The sequence below is a fragment of the Lepisosteus platostomus genome, chromosome 14, assembly GCF_059453375.1.
Source record: "Lepisosteus platostomus isolate fLepPlt1 chromosome 14, fLepPlt1.hap1, whole genome shotgun sequence".
Taxonomy (NCBI): Eukaryota; Metazoa; Chordata; class Actinopteri; order Semionotiformes; family Lepisosteidae; genus Lepisosteus; species Lepisosteus platostomus.
The window spans coordinates 12687653-12708669 of NC_142624.1; the positions used below are offsets into that span (position 1 = coordinate 12687653).

General features: G+C 44.2%; 1 long non-coding RNA gene across 1 annotated transcript; it reads right to left on the minus strand.

Moving 5' to 3' along the window:
• Window positions 1-20014: 20014 nt before the first annotated feature.
• Window positions 20015-20574, minus strand: LOC148648875 (uncharacterized). The gene is made up of 3 exons (XR_015926362.1): window positions 20527-20574; window positions 20318-20357; window positions 20015-20143 (listed from the first exon to the last, which is right to left on the minus strand). It is a non-coding gene; the product is annotated as an uncharacterized LOC148648875 (long non-coding RNA).
• Between the last annotated feature and the right edge of the window lie 443 nt (window positions 20575-21017).

Below are 21017 nucleotides of genomic sequence, written 5' to 3' on the forward strand. Positions count from 1 at the left end.
AAAGCACTAAAGAAGGCAAAAGAGAAAGAGCTGGAAACTACGCGTTACAATGAAACACAAAAAGAACAAGATAGGCTACAACCTGAAAATGCTTCCAGGGATGAGGATGATATCAAAAAGGACATAGTAACACCTTGTCCAGCCAAGGACAATTCAAAGTCTGAAGCTGAAGACAAGTTCAGCCTAATTCCTGTGCTAGACCACAATCTTGAAAGCAGAAGACAAATGAATGACTGGACACTTGAGTGCTTTTACCTATTGCCCACACAAACACATGGTACAGGGACAACAGTGGACAACATGAGAGGGGACTGTGAAAAGACAACACAAGGACTGCCAGAGCAAAACACAGAACACCCTAGAGACAGCTCTGAGGATCACATGAAGAGACACAAGACAGGAATGGAGAAGGAGGTGGAGAGAAGTGAGGCAGAACTCACTGTCATCAACCAAGAAAAAAAAGTAATAGACTCTGGAAAAAGAATTGCAATGCCAAACACAGAAGAGGACATAATTCAGGACAGGATTCAACAAGAAACGTGTGCAGAATACACAAATTCAGCTTTGTGTGGAACAGACACTGAAAGAACAACATCAAGTCCATCTAAAGCCCACCAAGTAGACGAAAAACTGTGGATGGAAGATGATCAAATTCCACTAGACACTCAACATGAAGACATTAAAGAGGACAAAGACTCAGAAAAACAAAAACGAAGAGCAAGTCAAATTTAAGATACAAGATAAATCATTAGCGACACAAGAGAACAATCTACACATTGTTGCACAATCAAAGTCTCCAGCAGAAGGCAAATTCAGCCAACTTGCTATCTCAGACTACAGTCTTGGAAGGAGAAGCCTCATCTGTTGCAGAAGACAAAGGAATGACTGGAGAGCTGAGGGCTTTTTCCTATTGCCTACAGAGACAGAAGGCAGAGGACTGACAGTGGAGCTCACGACACAGGACTCTGAAATAAAGGACAGCGCTGAGGATGACATGAAGAAACACAAGACAGGAATAGAGAAGGAGGTGGAGAGAAGTGGGTCAAAACGAACTGGCATCAGCCAAAAGAAAACAGTAATAATTCTAATTCTAATGCAAAACACGGTGGAGGACATAGTAAAGGATGGGTTTCAGGAAGAAAATTCTGAAGTAAACACCAATTCAGCTGTGTGTGAAACAGACACTCAAAGAAAGACACCAAGTGCATCTGAAGCCTCACCTGAGCAGCAGCAATTCCTGACCACTGCAGAACCTCACAGCTCTGCACCTGACACAGAGGAACAAGCTCACCTGAGAGGACAGGAGGGCCATAAAAATGGAGCCCCCTGCACACCTCCACAGCCCTGAGAGACAAAGGGCTAAGAAATACAGAAACACAAAACAGACACAAGCCTGAAAACGAAGAGGAGAAAAAGAAGACAGAGGAGGAAGACATGGAAGCCATACATAACACTGAAACAGAAAAGGAAGAAAATAAGCAGCATGATGGAAATGGTACCAGCGGAGTGGAGGAGACAGAAAAAACAAAGAGCCAGTCAACAGGAAAATATGACGACTGTGACAATAATGACAAAGGTGAGGAGAGTGTGTTAGCAGAATTTAAGGAAGTGACACTCAACAGAACTGAGCCCATGATGTTGCCTGGAACACAGATACAGGGAACAGTCTGCACTCCTGGAACTTCACAGAGCCCCGTTCCTGCCAACCTGCACCTTCACCCACAAGAAATACAGAGCGGGGAGAAAACTGAGGATGACAGGATGTTCCAAACCCACCAGGTAGACAAAAAACTGTGGATTGAAGATGCATAAAGTCCACTACACACTCATCATCAAGGCATTAAAGAGAACAAAGACACAGAAAAACAAAACGAAGAACACATAAATTTAAAGATAAAACAGAATCATTAGCTATTCAGGACAACAATCTGAAGGAGAAATCGCAGCACGGAGCGAAGAGAGATTTAGTGGCAGAAATGCCAACTAATCTCTACCCTGTCAAAACACCTCATGATGCAGCACAGGAGTCCGTCTTAAACACAGTTGTGATGAACTTTCCTCCTTCCCCTGAGCCCATTAAGCACCGCAGGAGGAGAAGAATCAGGGGCAGAAAGAAAAAGAAAAATATGGAGGCAGAAGGGGATGAACCTCACCTAGCAGAGACAACGCAAAATAACTCCAAGGAGATACAGTTTGATTGCCGTACCAAGACAGAAGGAGAAAGGAAAAGACAGACAACCCAGACTGTCAAGGAGGAGAAAGTGTCACCTGAGCCCCTCATTCAGACAACAGGCGTCCACACTGGGGCCAGACAGGTCCAGCCTCAGATCTCACAGTCAGGTCCACAGCCTGGCACGAGGAACAGGTGTAACACAGAGCACATGTCTTCCTCCTCAGAAAGCCACTCCAATGGATCAGCTCACGGGGGAATATCAATGAACAGGAACATAGTCACATTCAGAAACAAGAGAGAGCTCACATCCAGTGCCAGGCAGGGGTGTGGACCTCCACAACAATTCTCAACTCGGGGGCGACTGCAAAGTTCAGACACAAAGTTGGGCCCCCCTGGCTTCTACCGGACTTTAGTTTTCTGGAACAGCCAGATGAAGGACAGACGAGTGGAGAGATGGTCCACCTGCCCTGAAAGGATCACACCCTGCCCCCAGGCACGCCCCTCCACCCACAAGACAACAATGGAGAAGGAGGTGGAGAGAAGTGAGGCAGAACTAACAGTCATCAACAACATGAAAGATGTAATAGACTCTGGAAATACAAATACTTTGCAAAAGACAGAAGAGCACATAGTAAAGGATAGGTTTCGGAAAGAAAATTCTGAAGACAACACAAATTCAGCTTTCTGTGAAACAGACACTGAAAGAACAACATCTGAAGTCCATCTGAAGCCCCACCTGTGCAGCAGCAATTCCTGACCACTGCAGAACCTCACAGCTCTGCACCTGACACAGGGGACCAAGCTCACCTGAGAGGACAGGAGGGCCACACAAATGGAGCCCCCAGCACACCTCCCACAGCCCTGAGAGACGAAGGGCTAAGAAATACAGAAACACAAAACAGACACGAGCCTGAAAAGGAAGACGAGAAAAAGAAGACAGAGGAGGAAGACATGGAAGCCATACATAACACTGTAGAGGTTTGATGGGTTTACTGAGACAATTATTACTTGTAGCAGTAATCATGAGGTTGTTCATTGTGGCTTTTAGAAAATCAGTCGTCAGAATAACTAACAACGCACACACACGTGATTACTGCTACAATTAATAATTGTCTCAGTAAACCCATCAAACCTCTACATTTAATGGCGTCCCTGGGTGGGCTATGAGCGATGGGGTTAATGTCACATACTCCTCTACTGAGAAGAGTGGAATCAAGTGGGTTGGGAATTGTGCCGTGGTTGGACTGGCTACAGTGGCACTAAGCTCCCTTAACAGGTCTTATGTCAACATTCTGGCCTGTTGCACACAAGTATAAACCCACTGTATAACACTGGCAATTATGTCCACTGGTTGGGGAATAAGGTTTAACCCTGTTGCATAGGAAGTTGCCTGTAGGGTTTTCCCTAAGCTTTCCAACTTTTGCTGCTGTTGATACAGTCTGTCACTACCCTCTGGCATCTCTGACACCTGCCTTCTTGGGGCAGTCAGGGTGAGAGTGCCAGTAGCACACAAACCTACCAGAAAAAGCAAACGTGCAACAGTGGCGGCAGCAATCAGTCCTCCCAAAAGTATTTTAGGGTGGCTGATCCCAGTCATCTCCTTCTGAGTGACTGTTGCCTTTCTAAGCTGGCGCAGCGTGTACATGGTGTCTTTCTCAATATGCCTTCTGGCATCTTGGGCACCACCATCCTGGAAATCTGGGGAGATCTGACGCAGCTGCTGATGCTGCTCCTCCTTTTCCAGGGCATCTGCTTTTTCGATTTGTTCATGCCTGTGCTCTAGGAACCCTGCAGGGGGTGGTGCAGCGGTGGAGCATGCCTGACCCTCGCCTGAGTGGTCATCTGGAGCACCTGAGTGATCTGGGATTGTTACCCCATTCTCACTGTTCCGGTCCAACCTGCACACTTCCTGATTGAAGAATCCCTCTATCGGCATGTTTACAATCGTTCGCTGGGCGTGGGTGTAGGACACCTGCTCGCTCCCCCCTTCCCTCGCTAGGGGTTCAGGGAGCTGCCCCAGCAGTGGGATAACTAGTTCACTGTCTTTGAACTTACTATCACCCACCAGGCCCATGTCAGTGCAGGCGGGGATTCTGACACCCCTCTTTGCGATGTCCTGCACTGGCAGGTGGGTGACTTGACCATCCAGCTCTAGTCTGGCTGAACCACTGTTGGTCAGACTCAGACTGACAGACTGAGCTGGTGGCTGTAAGAAAACCGGCTCGGCTTTCATTCCCTGTCCCTTCTCGGGACTGGATGTGTTGGCAACCCTGCCGTTGAGGCAGGAACAATCAGGTCAGTCTCACTCACTACCTGGTAGTTGTGAGAAATAATGTTACCTGACTGCAGGTTCCCTGGGTCACAGCAGAGGGAATCGGCATCTGGGATCAGGTGTGTCCACAGCGCAGTAGTCTCAGCGTCCAGCTGGACCTCCTGTCTAACCTGTGAATGTTGCACCAGGGGCACCTGGCAGTGGCCCTGTGACAGCTGCTCAAGCAGATCCTCACTAATAGAGGACCTCTCAGGGCTAAAGGTGAGGGCTACATCACCAACCTGGTCTCCTGCCATCTGGATCCCTTCCACCACTGCAGGGAAGTGGTCCTGACCCCTCTTGGGTGCCAGGGTGCACAGGGAAAGCTCCTTTTCATCTTCAGGTGGGGAGATCTGCTCCTCTTAAGGGATGTAAAAGGGGTGTGCTTTACCTGGTGGATCAGGCGGCTGCTTGGAGCACCATTCCTTTGGCATGGAGGCTGTTGTGACCTCCATGTGTGAGACCTGGAGGACACGACTTCCCTGTATATTCGGGGAACAAGAAAATATTTTTATTTCTCGTCCAGAGGGAACAGAAGGAATCTCCGCATGGGCTTCTGTGTTCGGTGGGCACTGTGTGAGCACAGTCTGCCTCTTGGCCCCCCTTTCCTTCTGTACAGAAGGCTTAGGAGTCTTGACCTGTTTCCACACTTTGCCTTTCTGGTGATCCACCAAAGGTTCCTCTCTGAGTCGCATGCCCTTGTCTTTTTCTACCCATTTGAGCTTGCCGTGTGACATCAAACACCTTTCAACCTCAGTGTCAATCAGTGTCTCACTGTGTAAGACATCTCCCATGGCAGCCTTGAGGTAAAAGCTTCCTGCTTTTCCTCTGTGTTTTACTGCCTGCTCTGTGACTTCAGGGGTGGAGTCAGCACTCGCTTGGGAGTGACTGACCTCATCCAGGCAGGAACCCTTCCGCTCAATCAGATAGACTGAGAGAGGGAGAGGGGGCGGGTCTCCGCCTCCTCCAGTGGAGAGTATCAGCTCATTCATGCTTCCGGCAGCCTACGGGAGCAGTTGTCCCTGTCCTAATAAAGCTTGTTCAAGCCTGGCCAGGCGGGCGGCTACTGAATCCTTTTGTTCAGCTTTATCTAGCCCTTTCCCTCCCCCGGTGTTCTCATGGCACTTAGGACGCTGGGTGCGGTCCTGTGTGCCTGCTTTGGTACGGGGCTTAGCCAGCTCAGGAGCCTGTGCTCCTTCGAGCAGGAGGGAATTAACCCTGCTGGCTCTGACGGCGAACACAGTCGCTTTAGCAGCTTTTTGCTCAGAGCGACTTTGGACATCATACTCCCAGGCTTTCTGCACAAATCTCTTAATATCAGTCATTTTCATGGTCTGTGCATCTGTATGCATTAAGATCATCTTTCTGACTGACGGGTGGAGATTCGCGATGAATAAACCCTTGAAATGTTTGTTCTCTTCGCAACCCTCATCATTTCGCCCTGCAAAATAAGTTCATCTAAATCTCTCGTAATATTCGCGAGGGGACTCTGCTCTCTCGTGCTTAATGTTAAGGGCGGCAGCTATCGCGGCAGTCGGGTCAATAAACGCACTGTATTCTTCGATAAGTGCTTGACACAGCTCCTCAAAATCATTACAGACTTCTTTCATCTGCCTAGCCATCCACTCATGTACAGCTCTGCTGGTAGTTTTCCTGACCAGAAACACTTTCTCCTGTTCTGTGGCGTTTGGCAGGTACTGCAGGGTATACCTGAAGTCTTGAATATAGCTCTCGATATTATTCTCTGAAACTGCGGGGTCAAATCTCTCCAAATATGTCCTTCGCTAGCTCTATCAGAAAATGGAGATTTATTCTAGCTTCTCCGCTGACGGAGATATGACGGGGATCGTGGTCAGACCTGTCGCTGCTAGAGAGAGTGCTTACTAGCGACTCGAATTCAGACCTTTTACCAACCATCATTAAAACTTAAAGTGTATTACTTTTAAGTACGAAATCACAGTTTTAACACAGAAAACCACAAGATCAAGTATGCAATCAACCCGGTAGATCACAAAAGATCACAAAACAATCAAGCACTGCTTAAAGAGCAAGGGGAACTTTTTGTCTTTCGGCTTTCAGCACACTGTATTGTCGTGTATGAAACCCGCGGCGTTTTATATTGAATTATTCCGCTTGGTTGACTCATTTCAGTCTTACCATAGCCCACCCAGGGACGCCAATAAAATGTAGTGTGCTCTCTGAAGGCACCAGTTCTGTAGGGTTTTGGCATTTACTGGGACAATTATTAATTGTAGCCGTAAATCACAAAATTGATTCTTTTGATGGCTTTAGAATCCAACCATGCGAAATAACTCAAACAACACACACACACAGGTACTAATACACGAGGATACATTTATTAATACATAGAATATGCATGTAAACCTAACAGATCTTATCAAGAGGGTTATCAGAATACAAAAGGTATATATTCAGTCAGTTACAAAGTGTTACATATATCAAGAGGACATACGTTCAGTATATCATTCATTTAGACCGTTTCGTAATTGAACTTGGTTACAACTTCTATATTAGAAATTCAAAACAAGTACATAACTCTTAGGAATTAAATTGATATCAACTGGTTGGGATAACAATTGAATTATCGAGCTGTAATGCAGTGAAGTTGAATACTCATCCAATCTTTGGGGATTCAGATCTCCTGTGGGCTCTCTGGCTCCGTGCCAGGGTGTGCTGTGCGGCTTGCGACGGTGCCCTGCTGATGCTCTCTGAAGACCGGCTAGTTAGTGTTGGCTTTAACTAGCGAAGTTGTGCTCAGTAGAAAAGTTACTGTGGGTCCCAGCAGGTCAGGAAGAGGACCGGTTCGTTCCTGATGAAGCGCCAGTTCTGAATACTGATTCAGCTGTCCACAGTTCCGACCTGTTCACGAGGCTTGCGTCTGATGCTAACCTCAGGTGGATCCTCTGGTTACTCTCTGGCAACCTCCGCTCTAGACTCTTAGAACAGAGGAAAGTTCTGGCACTGGCCGTTCCATGGTTGTCTGGGCTGAGTCTCAGGATGGTCAGGAAGCGCGCTGCGAGAATGTCCTGCCCTTGGGAGCCTTCTGCTCCTGGGCCGTCCTGCCCTGGAATTCTCCTTTGAATTCCCTTTAGAATTGTCCGAAAAAGTCTCTCAGGCCCTCTGTGTTGCCTGTTTTTACCTGGAGGAACTTCAGCTCGTTCATTGGCTGAAAGTTCCATGGGCATCAGAGTCCCACGTGGGTTACTCGGCCCTACCAGTCCCTGATTGGTTGATCAAGGTGAGATATGAGTCACTTACTCCTGACACCTAGGAATGCAGTCCAGATGTCCATCTGGCACTCCCTAGACAGATAGGCGCCAATGGATGACCATTGATCATGATAGCCAGGCTTAGCTAAGTGCATCCCCATTTGGGATGCACTTTGATAATTGATAATTTGATAATTGATAATTTGAAATTTCAATTTTCAAATTTCAAATATCAATTTTAAATTGATAATTATCAAATTTGATAATTTGATGCCCATTGATAATGTCCCTTATCAAAAGAAAACATCTTTAAATCAGCCTGCATGAATAGTTTGAATAGTGGTGCAGCCACAGAGATGAACAGAGAGATGGGGCCTCATTTGGGAAAGCACCGCAACACTTAATTCTGTCTTATTAACAAGCATTGCCGCTACAACACTGAAACAGAAAAGGAAGAAAATAAGCAGCATGATGGAAATGGTACCAGCGGAGTGGAGGAGACAGAAAAAACAAAGAGCCAGTCAACAGGAAAATATGACGGCTGTTATAAAAATGACAAAGGTGAGGAGAGTGTGTTAGCAGAATGTAAGGAAGTGACACTCTACAGAACTGAGCCCATGATGTTGCCTGGAACACAGATACAGGGAACAGTCTGCACTCCTGGAACTTCACAGAGCCCCTATCCTGCCATCCTGCACCTTCACCCACAAAAAATACAGAGCAGGGAGAAAACTGAGGACGACAGGATGTTCCAAACCCACCAAGAAGACAAGAAACTGTGGATGGAAGATGCACAAAGTCCACTACACACTCAGCATCGAGGCATTAAAGAGAACAAAAACACAGACCACATGCCTTACTCCTCAGAAAGCCACTCCAATGGATCAGCTCACGGGGGAATATCAATGAACAGGAACACAGTCACATTCAGAAACAAGAGAGAGCTCACATCCAGTGCCAGGGAGGGGTGTGGACCTCCACAACAATTCTCAACTCAAGGGCGGCTGCAAAGCTCAGACACAAAGTTGGGCCCTCCTGGCTTCTACCGGACTTTAGTTTTCAAGAACAGTCAGATGAATGACAGACGAGTGGAGAGATGGTCCACCTGCCCTGAAAGGATCACACCCTGCCCACAGGCATGCCCCTCCACCCTCACAGACAGTGAGCAAACAAAAAGACAGTCAGACAGTGACAGTGCACCACAAAAAGTCAGACGAGCTGAACAGAGCTCTAGTGCAGCATATGCACGTACACAAGGAGGAAAATGTAGAGCTCAAAACATACAGAACCAGACAAGCGGACCCAACACCTGTCAAGTCTTTAAACACAAGAGGACCGGAGCCCACCTGACCTACTCTGAGGTAGTGAGAAGACAGTCTGGGCCTGGTGGGAAGAGCACTCCCGAGTCAAACCCACCCACGGATCACAACGGGGGGAATCACTGAGGACCTGGACAACAGCCTGTGACCAAGAACACTGACTAAGCACCTAAAAAACTCAAAAATACATTTACAATATGCAATAATAGCTGTGTTTCTCTGCTTTCTACACTAAAAACCTGAGTGCATTTTGTTTCAGAAATGTAGAAGATTCCAGCACAGGGAAGGAATGATGGAGAGACATGTCCAGTCTGGTGCGACACATGAATTTTGTGTCTGTAAATAAATAAAGACAGACTTTATCCATTCAGTGCTTCAACAAGCTTTTGAAATAACTTATTTGTAATATATTAAGAAAGCTATGAAGAAAATCATTGATATTACTTTCCTACATATAACCATACGTTATGGTTTGGTTTCACCAATACCCCTCAACAGCTTTTTGGTCTCTAATTTACAGTCTATCAGTAATATTACAGCACTATAATAAGTGAAATAATAGAGTAAGAACAATCACTCAACCTGATGAACGTCACATCAATACTTTTTCAATGTGATAGAAATTTCATAATGTGCTCTAGAGAATGTTCCTTCCTTAAAACATATTACTAATCAACGTGAATTTAAAACAGAAAACACACAAGATTTATTAAAGGTGTAAAACTCTCAACATTTTCCCTCATTCAATGTTCATGCAATGGATAGAAAATAAAGAGATTTCATCCTTAACAATCCCTTGGATCCTACATGCTGACAAGCTTCCTCTGCAAGGAAACAAACTTGAAAACAAACTAGGACAACTCTAGGCAATAATTCAAATGGACTTAGACATCATACATCACGATGAAGCCGCTGGCTTACCTGTCCAAGAACAAAGACTGCCTGAAGACTGACGCTCTCATGCTGGGTGAAAAGCAGAAGAGTTTGCGCCCCCTGTAGGGAGAAAAATAAATCAGACTCTTTACTGAGAAAAACGTTCAACAGATTCCTGGAAACTGAATGCTTTTTTAAATAAAAACTGACTTTGGATGTGTGTAGCACACCAACAATAGACAATGAGCTCTCTCAGCTGTATCCTTCTGCATTCATTGTAAAGTATTCTTGTACTCATACTCTTCATTTTAACATTTTTTTCCAAACATTTTAACATTTTCAAATGATACTCCCCATTTAAGTCTTAAAACTGATGAGCCAAAAAATTAAACTTTGATAACATCTTGTTTCTAAAGAAACATGCTAATGGGTCTCATGCAACGTCATTCAGATTAAAAATAGTCCACAAACCTGCCTACAACATAATCCAACATTCACAGCTCTAATGACCAAGAGGTTGACTGATATTCATCCAGAGCACTAGAAAAAGCCAAAAGTTAAGACCAAACTCTTTGAGGGCGACCATGAGCTACTCTGTAGGGCCCTGACAAGACAAATATCTAGTATGTGTTGACAGAAATGGATTCTATACAAAATGTATACTTGAGACCATACTATATAGGAAAGGACTTTCAGAAATTCAGAGAATATGAAAAGGCCTCTGTAAGCTCTCCTGAATTCAGTCCTCCTCTTCTTCATGAAAAGACAATTTTCGTCTCAAAGCGACCAGAGTATTACTGCATTAACACTGGTGGTGGTGGGTATAATTCTTACCATGTGATTCATCTCAGCTTGACATTTCCTGAGGAGAGTGTGTCAGGGTAGAACAGAAACACCCTTTACAGATTGTTTTAAACAATATAAGAAGGACAGGGCTGACAAGCAACAGAGAATGGTTGGCCGTACCTTCACTCCTGCTAGGATCCCTGTGGTCAAGTCCAGGTGCGGTAACAAAAGGGTCTGTTGGCTTTAATTTGGAGGAATCTTCTATCTGGGGAGGTGAAGGTCAATTTAAAGAAAAAGACATTAACAATTGCAAAACAGGTTTAAATACAAACATGAAAAAATATTTTTCAATAAAAACATTAAAATATGATGTCATTTTTTCATTCTTTAGGTTATGACTGTCAATAGTATGTGAATTTGCCAACCTAGTTCAGTTGTTATTACCATATTGATGTAAGAATCTCATCAAGCAGCATACTGGACAGCCATAAGATGAATTCTGTATAGTGTTGCTAATGTGGCAGAGCAAAGGTAGCGATGCACTGTGCACAGTATGATATTGCATTAAACACTGAAATTGGCCCCGTGGCTGAACCAGGGTGAAAAAATTGTACCTCTTCAAAACGGAAATTGAACAGGTCAGCAAACTAGACAAGTCTAGGATTCTAATCAACACAATATTTCTCTCGGATGATAAATATTCTTAATTCCAAGAACCGTTTCAACTGGAAAACCTTTGAGGCAAAAAATAAGGGGGAAATGCTGGATGTTTTAAGATATTTGAAAAATACATCCAGGATGGAGATTAAAGGACCAAACAGGAGGAGCATCGTGCATGTGGTAACCCTATAACATAAACAGAAGTGCTGTATGTGTAGAGTACACACCCTATATAAATACAGCAAATACTCTATCCTCACCTTGTACCCTGGTCATGTTTTCACATCCACTGCTGCTTCTTAGGATTTCAACAGCTTCATTATTGCTTGAATGGTCAGGATGCACACTGACTCACTGACCTGTCGCTGGAAACACAGCACACAGAGCATACTGAAATGCAGGGGACCCCGCTTTTACGCCATTGACCGCACCCTAAAAGGGATTCCAACAGTAACTTTCTAGTAAAATCATTGCAAAAAGGGTTTGTATTATATAAAAATAATTTGTTATACACATTACTGTCTTGTTTTACACCTATGGGTGACTGAGATGTTTATGTGATTTTTACGTCTTTTCTATGCCCTGACATTACCGCCTCTGAACACAAAGCCCCCGAACAAGGTTCAGAGAAACGTCGAGAAGCACAAGCAGACTACGTCGCCTTATAAGTTAAATGTAATATTACTCAATACAGTACAGGGTGTCCTTATTTATCACTTATACAGTTTTCAATGTACCTTTATGTAGTACTGTACTATACATACTAGTTTAATTTAAAAGTATTTTACTGTGTGTTGCTTTCATCTTCTGCAGCACCGCACGTTCGCGGTACACGACGCCATCCTGTGCGGGAACAGCCTTCCCGTCTCTCTCCGTCTTCTCTCATCAGAGTCGTGCGCGGAGGGTCACACGCACAATGTCTCTCTCGCTCACACAGTCTGTCTCTTTCACTGTTTATTTTCCATTTCCAACTGTTTCCAGAACGTATAAAAGACATTTTAATTACATTTAACTGCTCAAGTTAAGAGGTACTATCTTACAGTAACCGTTCTGTTAATATACAGAAAACATGAATGGACATTACTACTGTCGACTTGCAGTACATCATGCCCTGGTTCCTATTATCTTTTTAATACATTGGTACTTGAGGAGATATACAGTATACAGTGTGTCACACTTAAAGTCCTCTGTAGACCATTGGCTAACCACTGTTTCCATTATTTCTTGAGGGAAATCATCCCCGCTTCACGTCCCTGTTCTACAGTGCCCGTCGAAGACGTTAAACGAGGACCCCCCTCTATTACGCAAACGTCAAATACCGGCACTTCAGATTTTACTACAGTATGTCTGTGCCTGGGGTACCGCTACACTGGACTCACACAAATCCTATGGTTCCCATGATAATGTTTTCTCGGTGAGGAGAGTTTCCGTTACTCGCGTGGCGAGCTCCTCCCGCTGGTGAGGACCGCGTCTCCACCAGGGCTGTTTCCCACGCCTGCAGGAGCTTCTGCATATTATCTCACGATTCTTCACGGACATTTTCAACTATCCGTATTTTAACGAAGTCAGGAAAACACCAAAGGGAATTTGATTTTGTTTTTTATTTAGTTTATTTACTGATTAGTATAGAAGGATAATGTACAGTATAGTGACGCCCTGCCTGCTTTCTATTACAGTTTAAAACCTGGAATTTAAAGTGCTTCATAAATTACTGACCAAGATGTTAAAAAACAGCATATATCCTGTCAGAATTTGCTAACGTTAGGTTTTAACATAAATTCTGCTAAGTGTGAAAGTTATACATTTGTTTTAGGAAGCGAACGTCAAACATCAAGTCTCTCCTTAATTAAAGGATATATAATCACCTTTCATAAATAAGATTTTGTCCTTTGTAAAGTTGTTTTCTGTGCCCCATTGTATCCACTACAGATGGTGTGGATTGAAATCATCCAATCCGTTTAGTCTAAAATGATTTATATCACTCACGGACAGTGGCCTCGCAGCTATCGTCAGTATAATGTTCGCAGGCAAACATCTCTCTCTGTCAGTCCGACAGTTAACGGCATCAACCAGGGGGGGTTGTGTGCGAGTCTGTTGTTTAATTCATGTCAGTGTGCACAAGACGATGAATTCCGGCACTTTTTATCGATTATTAATAAATGTAATTATTTTCTTTCCAATATATTGTTTTCGTGTCCTGTTAAATAAAGGATTGTAATTTAGTTTAGAGTTAACATATTAATAATAAAGGTAAATATTAATGATTATGATAAAACCTCAGGGCATCTCGCAAGTGCAGATGCCGTGCAGAGAAAAAAACTGATGGAAACGATTGATTGATTACCCTTGATGATACAGTACAGTGTGTCCTTATTTATCACATATACAGTTTTCAATGTAACTTTATTAAGTACTGTACTGTACGTAATAATTTGTGTCGACACCTGAAGAAGGCTCCACGACCGAAACGTTGTGTTTTCTCTCTTCTCTTTTCAACATGGAATAAACCAATTACTTGTTACTAATTTGGATAATCTGGTTGTCGGTACGAAGCAGTATTGAGTACATACTGTACTGTAAGTGTACAGGAATAAGTAGAACAAGCGGTTCAGTACTGTATGAAACATCAATTTGAACATGAAAAAGAGGACACCCAGAGGAGCTTTCCTATTGCCTTATCTAGGAAGAGGGTGGGGATGGAGAGGGTTTTCAAAATATCCCACGTTTTATGTTCATTGGTAAATCTACCTGCATATCAGCTATAAGTACAGAAAAGGTTTGTGCATGTAAATAATAATGTTTAATAATTACTAAGATTTTTCTCTGGCTTACCTCCTTAGTTGTGTAGAACTTTACTTTTCTTCCCGTGGATGTGCCCAAGCATATTTCTCTCTAGATCGGATTTCTCTCGGCAGTGGTTGACTACCCTGAAGATGTTTAACTGTGTGAAATGCGTAAGTCCCCTCGGCTGCAGTAACAGTACCGTCTGTTTTGCTGCCAGATTTGACAAAATATCGGTTCACGAATTCTCTACTCGAATAGCCTTCTTGTCTTTGTCTGAGTCAACATGAGCTTGCAAGTCAAGTACACCTTTATTTGCCACGGAGACAAAAGTACCAGGCTTACACAACAAACACTCAGCTTCCCAGTCTTCTCTGCCACTTCGAAAAGTCAGGACCTTCCACAGCCCCTCAGGACAAGCAGGGAGAATCACCAGGTAACCCCCCATTCACCTCTGGCCCACATCTCCTTAACAGTCCTCACACCTTCACACATATCCGAAAACACCAACAGCAATAGATGAGCAGAATCTCATTCCTGTCAGATCACATTCTTCCTAATCCTCAAGTCCTTTTCTTAGCACTTCAGGCATGAAGAGGAGTGTCCATCCAGGCCCAACACATGAATTTCGATTTCTGTAACTCAGTAAATTGACAAAGACTGATGATTAAAGCTGCTCTATATCACCGCAGGTCGACTGTTATATGTTCACTTTTCAGCTGCCACTCACATGCTTGTGAGAAAAGCAGCCTCGCTCGCGCCCCCTGCTGGCGGCTCACTGAAACAGCAAGATAACAGCAGAAAATTTAACAGCACAAAGTTTGAATTAAAGAGGAAACAGGCACTTCATTGCGCTTATTAGTCCCAGTCCCAGTCCCAGTCCCAGTCCCAGTCTCAGGTGTGGATCTCCCTCCTCTTCACCTCACACACCTGTTGATGAGACACAGTGCATTTAAATAGGAGGAGCTCAGCTGTCAGGTGTCAGGACAACAACCCACAGCTGGCTCCTCTTAGGCCATGACTGACATTGACTGCCTGTCACAGTTCAGCACCGATCCTACACTAACAAGTCATAAACATTTCGTTAGAGCAATGAATCTGCTTGTAAAACCAATCAGTCTGTACCTGTGCATGTAGAAGAGGATATAAACATTCCTCTCTCCAGCCTTCAGCACAGACAGCTCGTCTGTCCTCCTCACCCTCTGGTCATTACATTGGAGCCACGTCTGCTCCGCGATGTTAAAGATATCACTGATGTAATGACCTGCAGAGACACAGAGACTTTTCATTGACTCTACAGGCAGTGTCAGTAGATTTCTCTAGATCAAAATAGCATTGCGTTGTTTTATGTACTGTATTTAGCAGGTTTGGTTGTTCTGTTGTGTTTGTAACATTTGTAAAGATTTAAAAATATATGTTTTTCCCGTATAATCTAAAATGTATAGCATGTAGTTGGGAAGTAGAGTCTTTAGTTCACATAAACCACCCATGGATTCGTCTGGCTCACTGCTCCTTCCTCCTGTTCCCCCTTGTTCTCCTGGTTCCCATTCTGTCTGACCTGAGACACAACCTTAACAGGTCAGAACTATGTCTGTCACCACATCCAGGGTCCCTGAAGACACTGAGCTCCCTAAACATTGTGCAAGGATGGGTCATTGCAGGACCACACTCTCCTCACTGATATTGTGTCCCTAACATCTCTGTCTGATGTTCTTGTTCACACAACAGCAGGAAGCTCCTCAGATAACTGCACTGCTCATAAACGCTGTTTCTCATGTGATAACAGGTCAGGTTTTTGAATTTGTCTTACCAGAGGTGGAAGTTATCCCAACATGGCTGAGGACACCGTCAAGCTGACAGTTTGTTGATGGTTCCCCATTCTGAAACAAACAGAGTAAGCAGGATGAGTGACATTTCACCACTGCCTCACTTGGCACCACTCACATTCTACAATCTCTTCAATCCTCTTTTCTTCTCTTCATAAACCTAAACTCTCTCTCAGCTCTCTATTCTCTTTCAAAGACCCCATCTCTCACTGACTCCAACACAAACTCTTGTCACTCTCTCTGAGCTTCTTTCTGAGTCTGCCCTCATGTTCTCCCTGCTGCTTCTATCTCTCTCCCTCCCCTACCTCACCAGCTGCTGTCTGTGCTGAGCTACTGCCTCTGTCTCAAAGTGAGGCCCCACTGGGGTCTGCTTCTCTGTTTTCAAGGACATTCAGGAAACCAGAATTAAAAAGTGTGAACACACGTCTCTGAAAGTGCAACTTAAGAAATATATAAGGCTATAATGACCATGTCAGAAAACCTGAAGCAGATTAACTATTTTACGATTTTATCATTTCAAGTGTCTGGACATCTTAAGAGGACACATTTATTGTACTTAATAAGAAATAAAAGAGATTTTCTGAGGATAATCCTCTTGGAATGCACCACGTACTGTAGATCTGAACTAATGACAGGTAATTCAGGAGTTTGTTATTCCAAGTGGAGTGAACTGATCACAAGGAAGCAGATCACTGAATGGCCACTCATCAAAGAAATGAACAAATGATCTGATGATCAGTTCAGGACTAAGAAAAGGACTTGAGGATTAGGAAGAATGTGATCTGACAGGAATGAGATTCTGCTCATCTATTGCTGTTGGTGTTTTCGGATATGTGTGGAGGTGTCAGTACTGTTAAGGAGATGTGGGCCAGAGGTGAATGGGGGGTTACCTGGTGATTCTCCCTGCTAGTCCTGAGGGGCTGTGGAAGGTCCTGACTGCAGGCTCTCCTGCAAGCTCATCTGGAGGGCTGTAGCAAGGAGTTCTTCTTCACTGAGCCCCTCTAACAACCTGTAGAGACAGCATTAAGAGTATGAGCTCTGCTCTCAAGCAGACCAACAGGTCAGGTGCTTTCTCCTCAGAGTTACAGCACACAAAGCTCTCCTTCACTACCTGCTCTCTGTCACTTGCCAGTGGTAATAACTGGCTAGTTTTCATGTACTCAGTCAGGAGTTTATGTACTGGGTTATACATTTACTATAATTATATCAAGTTCCATAACCCAATAATGGGTATATTGGCAAGTGTGAAGAAAGTGCAGAAAACAAACTTCAATACAGTGCACTACACTACTACCACTACAATAAAAACTAAAAGATTAAAGTATACACTGTTGAAGTGTGAGCATGCAGTGGAAGAAACTGTGCAAGAATTGTGTTATTCTGCAACATAATATCTTACAGTATATCTTAGAGTCTCATAATGTCTTAGAGCTGGATTTTACACTCCACTGACACAGCTGCTCTGTGCTGCAGACAGTGTGACACTGTGACAGTAGTTCAATGCTCATTGTTTCTGGGCCGAAGAGGGACTCACACTGTGGGCTCTGCTCTCCAGTCCAGAGCACGGGGAAGCTGGACACCACCGCTGCAGTGGGCTTGAGTGGTCAAGCCGCTGGGGATGACCACTGGTTCCTCCAGCTTGCTGTTGTACTACAGCGTGGTGTCGTACCTGAACCTCTTTAAGTGCAGGATCAGCACTCTGCTCAGGAGAGGAAGAGGAAGAGGGACAGAGGGAATATCAGTGAAGAAGCACAATTCACTCCAGTTATATGAGACACGCTCATGAATGCAACAGTGCAGCAATATATTCTTTATTCACATTCTTTCAGTCCAGAATGACCACTAGAGTGTCTCAGCTGTCATTTCCTATGAGCCTAGTGTGCTGTAGATGGGAAACAGGCTTCCATGCTGCTGCACATAAAGATCAGTCAATGCAGAGTGAAACAGTTACAGAGTAACTTCTCTGACAGTGCTGTGGGCTTGTGAGCTGCACGCAGACCTACCTGGGCAGTGTGCTGAAGCTTGAGGTGACAGAGGCCAGCTGTCCTGAACAGCTCTGACACCTCCGCTCAATCTCTGCATCCTGGGCGAAGGAAGAGACATTGTGATCATCTTAGACAACCTAGTCGAGGTCACAATTTCGAGAGACCCACTTATGTTCAGACTGAATAACATGTTGGAGCCCAGATTAGGACTGATTCACATGATAGCTTTAAAAGCTGGGAATTTAACATTGAGAAAACAAAGAAGGCTACAATTTCAGTGATACAATCAGGATGTGACACCAGCCAGACTTGAAAAAAAGATAAAGGTAAATAACTTTATACGGGATATACATCCCGTATAGCCATATAAACAGTATCATTAAGCTTAGATTTAAGAAAAAAAAATCTTTCCAGAAATCAGGATGTAGAATAAAAATGCATTATTAGAACCTGAGGCTTTATCACTGCTTAGAGTTTCCACACACATATTCTATGAAGATACAGTGAACTTCACTTGTGTTGAATCAATCTTATTTCTTGTCTTTCAGACACATAACCCACGTTCACCTTTGATCCTGCCCCTAAACCATGATGCTTGTCTCATGAGGCACATGTTAAAAAGCCCTGTGTTTGTCCCGTCGAGCATCGAGACTGACCTTGAAGTAGAGGTCCAGGCAGTCGGGGATGGAGCCCAGTGGGAGGAGGTCAAGAGAGGTGGTGAAACACCTCTGTCCAGGTGGCTTGAGTTCCACAGCTTTCAGAGAACAGAGAGGCAGACATGTGACCACCCATTACTCCAAACACTTCCAATTTCCTTTCGAGGCCAAAATCAACTCTAATTACTAAGACTGACTTGTAGCTCTTTTCCTGAGAAACTGACCTCATGCAGGTGTGTTGACGCTGGAGCTGAAACTGAGTTCTTTCCTGTCGTGTGTTCATCAACTGTGTGTGCCAGACCTCCACTACAGGATCCAGTTCTGGTGAAGCCTAACAGTATAAAAGGGGTTTGGAAGAGGAATTGCCCACACAGGCAAATTACACAGACTGGTTAATGTGGCCAGCATGTCTGCTGGAAGTGAACTGAATCCAGATCACATTGGTGCAAACCAGCTGCACAACAGCACTGCCCAGTAGAGCACTGTGTTTTCTTCAAAGCCTTGCCTGAAACTAGAATCAGGAAGCATTTAGATCAATTTAATTCTGTGGATATTTTGTGAGGTTTTAGTTGTGGAATACATTCTGGGTAATGAGTGATAAATGTCTTAGTTGCGCAGCTCTCACTTGTTGCCTGTCTCCACTGAACTCCTCATGAGCAGCTGAGATGACTGTTTTAATGCATCTCAGCTGCTTCTCCTTCTGACTCAGGCTTCTCTGGTTCCTCCCTGCAAGCAGGTGAGCAAACGACCTGCAAAGAAGGGAACAGTCTGGACACTCCTCAACACAGAAGAAAAGAGGCAAGTCAGTGGACTAGAGGAGCACATCTCAGTACTGGCGAACAGAAGGAAAACTAAGATGCATGATCTAAACAACAGGTTCAATTTACATCTTTGTTTTCCACTGGAAGTTATAATTTTCACGGTCAGGAGGACTTGTGTGACCTAGCAAATTTATTTTGTTCTACAGTCTGTCTTGGTCTCTTTAAGCTGCTTGCTCCTGCCCTGGGCTCCAGTACCTGAGCAGCCCAGTCTGGGGCATCGTGTCCCAGCTGTGCCCCCCCTCAGGATGTCGCTGGAGAAGGACGGTACGCCAGAGAGACACTGCAGGGCAGCGTTCATATAGGGGAACCTGTGGACAGAAGGGCAGGTTCAACTGAGGAAGTCCTAGGACAGGCTGGAGTCTGAGCTGCACTAAGGGGACCGACCTGGATCTGCCCTGTTTCAGATTTCTGAATATATTCTTCACTAAATGTCCCTCGTTGCAGTTCTGCAAAAGTGTAAAAAGTAAAGCAACAGAGATGTTATTACTTTTATTGGCCATTGCTTGCTGGTGGAAGTAAGCTAACTTAGAAAAATCAAGGCACTCAGGAGAGAAGCAAAGCTGGTCATGGCTTCTTGTGATGAGTGTGTGAATCCGCAGCTGGAACTGTCTGAACGGGCAGGTCCTTACCCCAGGAGCTGGGTGGTCTCTCTGAAGGGCCCTCTGACGCTGAGAGGAGGCGCTGTCCTTTCAGAGGGGGGAGAGCAGCACACGACACTGGAGCTGGAAAGCAACAGCATGTGTTCACAGTGACCAGGAAACAGCTCACAGTGTAAACTGACATCATGAAATATTATTTCTTACAATGACTAGAAAGGAATAACTGAGACCTGACTTTCTCATGAGTGTGGCACCAAGAGTTCAACAGCTCTTTTGGTTGAAACGAACATTTTGTACCTGTCCAGTGAGGAAGAGGGCTGCTTGTCTCTGCCCCCTCCTAAAAAAAGAAAGCAAAACATAAATTGTGGAACCTGAAGTAGAATTTATTTCTGGTGTAGCAAAATTACATTAGAATGGTGCTGTATGATTTATTTGCCATGAAAGACATTCTTCACACATACTGCTGGGCTGCACAGTGTGCAGACAGAAGGACGGCACATACAGACCTAGACCTGAGCTGCTCTTCTTCTCAGTGTGCTGCTGCTCACCACCTGAAAACAAAAACTGAAAACATACCTTCTGAAAGCACCAAGAAAAACATCCACAACATGGCATTTTGTTCTTGCAGTTAATGAGCTTTGATGCTTTAATGGGCAGAAATAACTAGTGGGCAGGTATTATGACATCATGAGGGTGATATCAACATTGATTGCTTTGGGTAACCCTGGAGTCGCCCGACATTTAAAAACAATATTGTGTAGTGATCTAAAATTAATGCAAATTTAGAAACACTGATAGCAAATGTCGAGTATTTCAAGGCTATTAGGACATTTTCACATACAGTACACCCCTAGTCTGCAGGTTGCCTCTTGCATGACATTATGATATACAGCAGTTTACCATGGCCACTAAACATTGTAAGTCTGACAAATCTTGCACTGTATGTAGGCCACTTCTTTAATATTCTAATACATCTTAAAATAAACAATAAAAATAC